Raw genomic sequence first — 5,787 nt, forward strand, 5'->3', positions numbered from 1 at the left:
AATAAAAACGCGGCGTCCACTCACCCTCTGCGCTTTCACTGGGAGCTGCGATCCTGAGCTGTTCCTAAACGGCCATCTTGGATTTGGTCCCCCTCCATTCATTTTCTACTTTTTTGAGTTTTAGTTTATTAGTCATTTATATTTTCTCATTAATGTAATCTATAATCCATCATATACCATTTTAATATAATTATTTCCCAGGTCCTAGATTACAATCTATCGATGTGAAAAAGTATTTCCTAAGTAATAGAGCTAGATGTTTCAATATTCATATTCCACCAAATGGAATACTACTTTTCATGAAAATAAAGTCATGTGGTGTGTGTGTGTGTGTGTGTGTGTGTGTGTGTGTGTGTGTGCGTGCACGTGCTTGTATCTTCCTCAGGGTGTGCTTGGTAAATTTACAATCTTCTCAATTGTGAGACACATAGCCACCTTATAAATGATTCACATGGTGCCCAGAGGTATAGTTAAAGAGGACAAACTGATGTCATGAATACATGTTTGTATAAAGCTCTATTAATAATACATTAGTTCTGTCTTGCAGAGCTCAGGATATGGTGTCTCTGTCCAATAGTGGTGAGCATGAAACTAGGCAATTCTTTATTAAGATAATGTGTCTCCTAGCACTTCCTTTCACTCTTTGTAATGATTGCCTCAGAAGAATAATGATGAAGGTACCAGAAGGCATTTAAAATAAATGTTTTACTATAATATTTTAAAATGCAGAGAATCTTTATTAATTTCTATTTCAGTACGTTGTCCTTATTTTTTTAATCTTTGCTGGTGGAATACTAGTAGAAATTGAGACATTGTGCTAAAAATATGCTAGTAAAGGTGTAGCAAGAAAGAAAATATTACATTTAACTTTCCATTTAGCAGACTTGTTATACCTTGATAAGTTTATAACATGTTTGAGAGTCATTTTTATGTGTGCTTTTATATGGTATAGATAATAGCTATACTAATACTTGTAAAGTGTTATACATGTTTTCCTCAAATTTGAAGTATTTTTACCTAGTCCATCATGAAAATAAAGTCCCCAAGAAAAGCAACTCCTCTGATTAAAACAAGTGTCTCAAACACATTCATTTAGATCCACAATGTCCACAAATCACTAAAAGGACCATAATGAGATTTTTAAAGGTTTTGCCCACAAGGACAAAAACGAAGAAGAAAAAATAGCAACATATACTGGGATCTGGAAGGACGATAAATGAGAACTGGCTCATTTGAACTGAAAGTTCTGAATTCAAGAAAAAATGAAAATCAATTTATATCATAAAATACCAAAACACTATGGAAGATATGGCTGTGGAGATTTTATGATTAATTAAAATGAAAAGATGATGTGATAGCATTTTTAAAGAGATCAATGGGTCTGTTCTACAAATATGAATTTTCCTGAATCCCCCAAAAGAAGCTTGGAGATTATACCCTTCAAAGGATGAAAGGGAAGGTCTCCTGACCTCAGGAACAATAGAGCACTCGAATGTCACACTGAAGAATAGATATTGAGTATGTAATTTCAGAATGTAAAGGCCACAACCTACTTTCTTCATATGCTAAGTAAAACATTGGTAACTAGGAGGTTTAAAATTAATGTGGGATATTGGAAGTTTTCCCTTTAAATGTATTGAACCCAAGAGAAAATGCATAAAGATAATCTTATGAATTGTTTGCTTTTTAGGGGAATAGAAAATGGTCTTTTTGGATCAGTTTCTCAGTTTTCTATCACTAAATACAAGTAACAGCTAAGGGTCACCACATATATATGAAAATATCAAAAACTGAAAGCAGAAATAAAAAAAGTACAAATTAAAGAAAATAGAGATAAGGCTAGAATAATAAAACATTAAAAATTACTGCTAACATTCTTAGCCTCTTCAGTACATATGATAAAAAAAGAATGCTGTAATAAGTCCTTACTTGCCCAAAAATGAAAGTTACAAATATGATAATAGAAATTTAAAATTCAGTAGAAATATTGCAAGATAAAGATGCTTTAAAAAGTCTGCGCAACTCATTTTGTAACATGACATTACAAATATTTCATTTTCTAATAACACTTTTTGTGCCCACATACATTAGTGATAAATAACATTACAGTTATGTTTCATATCTTTATATTCACAATTAGAGTAATTATAAACATAAAATATAACAAGTCACATAAAAGGCCACATTTTATTCTGGATATAATCTTTGACCAGTGTGATTCTGTCTTGTTAACTTACCCGAAATTTAATTATACTGTTACCAACAATGTTCAATAGCTAATATTCCAGTTTGGGACACAGCCAAACAATGTAAAAAAACATGAAGTTTATTAGTTCATTCTCACGCTGCTGTAAAGAACTACCTTAGATTGAATAATTAATACAGTAAAGAGGTTTAATTGGCTTACTTCTGTGGGCTGTATAGGAAGCATAACTAGGAGCCCTCAGGAAACGTACAATCTTGGGAGAAGGTGAAAGGGACACAGCACCTTCTTCACATGGTGGCAGGACAGGGAGAGAGAGAGAGAGAGAGAGAGAGGGAGGGAGGGGGAAAGAGAGAAAGAGAGAGAGAGAAAACAAAGGAGGTAGTGCCACAGACTTTTAAACTATCAGATCTTGTGAGAACTCAATCACTGTCTTAAGAACAGCAAGAACGAAACCTGCCCCCATGATCCAATCACCTCCCACCAGGCCCCTCCTCAAATCTGACATGAGATTTGGGAAAGAGCACAAAGCCAAACCATATCACGAAGGTATAAAGGAAGTACAGATTTAGGCACACACTATAAAAGAAATATGCAAGCATTATGTTTCTTCTTCATGTAATTTTCAAGGAAAGCCTCTCGGAGGGGGTGACATTTAGCTGCAGATATAGAAGAGAAGAAGAAATCGTTTTGCAAGATGGTGGTTGAATGTTTTTCATGATTAAGGTATAAATGATGCAAAGGCTCCAAAGTGGGAAAAAGCTCAATGTGAACTAGGACTTCAGAGGCCAGTATGAGTAGATTGCTATGAGAAAGTATGAGACTGGAAGGAAAAGCTCATTAGGGATAAGATCACAGATTCCAATAAGCCATGGTATGGAGATTAGATTTTCTTTTAAGTGAAAAAAATCTACTGGAGACTTTGTAAGGAACTATTATTATTTAATTTGTTTTTAAAATGGTCCTTGTTTTAATCACTTAGGGCTTCTATAACAAAATACCATAGACTGAATGACTAACAACAGGCACTTATGTCTCTGGTTCCGGAGTTTAGGAAATCCAGGATCATGGTGCCAGTGTATTTAATTCCTGTTGATGTCTCTATTCCCAGCTAGCAAATACTGCTTTCTTGCAGTTTTCTCATAGGTAGATAGAGAGAGCAAGTTGTTTCATCTGTTTTTTAGAAGGGTACTGATTCTCACTCTCATGAACTCGTGTAAACCTCACTGTTGCCCAAAGACCTCACCTCCAACCATCATCTGTTTGGGAGTTAAAACTTCACATATTGACTTTCAGGGAGCACAATTTAATTCATAATAGTCACTCTGTGTGCTTAATACAGAAGTGATTGTGAAAACAGCAGAATGTGTGCAGGAAAAAGTTACATTTTTCTCAGATGAGAAATAATAGTTGCTTGAATATTTGCTGATTGGGTAGGAGAAGAGAAAGTGATTGATTCAAAATGTAATCTGAGAGTACAACAGAGAGATTTCTAATTGACTGTTTGTGTCTGTTGGACCAGGTAATTCTTTGATCTATTTGGAATTCATTTGTTTATGATATTATGATTATTGTAATGAAATGTTAGTAAATACCCACTGTCCCAATTCTTAGACTGTTCACTCTTTCTCAGTCAGAATCTTTGGACTTGCTCATGATCCAATAACTAGAGAATTAAACCCTGGCATAATTAGGGATATTCAAAAACCTGTTCTAGTTTTATGGTTTAGTAATTGTGTTCACTCAGAATGGAAGGTACCCAATTACATATTTTGCATACCACACAAACCATTTTCATTTAATTTTTCTCCAACTAAACTTTTCTGGCTGGACCCGTTACATCTTTTGAAACTATTTTTGTAATTTCTAAAAAATACTATAATAAAATTTTGTATTGTGAGTACAATAAATACGTAGATAAATTTATGGAGATGAAATCTTTATAAAACCATAAATTTTATGTCAACAACAGAGTTCCTTCATATATTCAAATTCCTTCTTAGGTCCCAAAATAAACTTTTATAGTAATTTTATTCATGTTAAATTCTTCACATTCCTGAATTTTCTAGTGGTTTTTATTTGCTTGTGCTTTATACTTACGAAATTAAATTATTTTATTGGTAAATGATTATCAGTTTTCTTCTTTATTTCTATGCTTATATCTCTTGCGTGTATATTACATACACTGGTGTTTTGCCAAAAATTTTATGATATCCTTCTGAGCAGATGAGAGATTGCACTTCTGTACTTCCTTCAAATCAAATATGATGAGGTGACTGGCATTTAAAAATGCCATCTCCAGGAGGGATGCCTAATAACCAGATAATAGTTGGTCATGTTTCCTGCTTGCTGATCCTTCATCAGTTAATAACATGTAGGTGATTGCTACATTAGCCTAGGTACCTGGGTGATTATACTGTCATATGTTCAGGGAAATCATTGGGCTTGTGAACTTACACTCTTGGCAGAAGATGAAAGGGACATTCACATTTTTAAAAAACACTAACTTTTGTTTTCCTAAATCATTAAGATATGATATTTTTTATTCTTTATTGTGTTTTCTTTTCTTTTGACAATTACAAGGATTCCAGAGTAGATTTAAATATTTCATTATGGGTCCCTTAATTAAGGATCACAGCACAATCTTAGATATTGCATGTATTCAATATGCTACATGTCTATAATAATTTCTATAAAATATAATAACCATGGTTAATATTAACCCCTACTTTCAATACAGACAGAATTGTCCTTTATGACATGTTTTCTATGAGGATATATAAGTAAATTATCCTACTAAGAAAAAAATGACAACCAACTTTTGCCTTTATATGTGCATCTGTGTTCATGCATATATATTTCTATTTAAAAAATAGTGTTTCCAAAATGACAAGTGGCCAAGAAACATCAGAAAAAAATTCTCAGCATCATCAACCATCAGAGAAATGTAAATGAAAACTACAATGAGATACTATCTCATACCAATCAGATGGCTATTTATTAAAAAGTCAAAAAACAACAGATGCTGGTGAGGCTGTGGAGAAAAGGGAATGCTTATACATTGTTGATGGGAATGTAAATTAGTCCAGCCCCTGCGGAAAGCAGTATGGAGATTTCTCAAACAACTTAAAACAGAGTTACCATTTGGCCCAGAAATCTCATTACTGAGTATAGACTAAAAATGAAATAAATCATTCTACCAAAAAGATATATGAACTTTCATATTTATCATTGTGCTATTTGCAATAGCAAAGACATGGAATTAACACAGATGCTCATCAATGGTAGACTGTATAAAGAAAATGTGGTACATGTTTACCATTGAATACTACACAGCCACAGAAAAAGAATACAATCATGTTCTTTGCAGCAAAGTGAATGCAGTTAGAGGTCATATCCTAAGTGAATTAACACAGAAACGGAAAACCAAATACTGCACGTTCTCATTTACAAGTGGTAGCTAAACATTGAGCACATGTGCACATAAAGATGGGAATAACAGACACTGCACACTACTGTGAAGCATAGGGAGAGCAAAGGACGTGAGATGAAAAACTACCTATTGGATACTATGCTCAGTACTT

Source organism: Cebus imitator, unplaced genomic scaffold (genome assembly GCF_001604975.1).
Source record: "Cebus imitator isolate Cc_AM_T3 unplaced genomic scaffold, Cebus_imitator-1.0 Scaffold47, whole genome shotgun sequence".
Classification (NCBI taxonomy): domain Eukaryota; kingdom Metazoa; phylum Chordata; class Mammalia; order Primates; family Cebidae; genus Cebus; species Cebus imitator.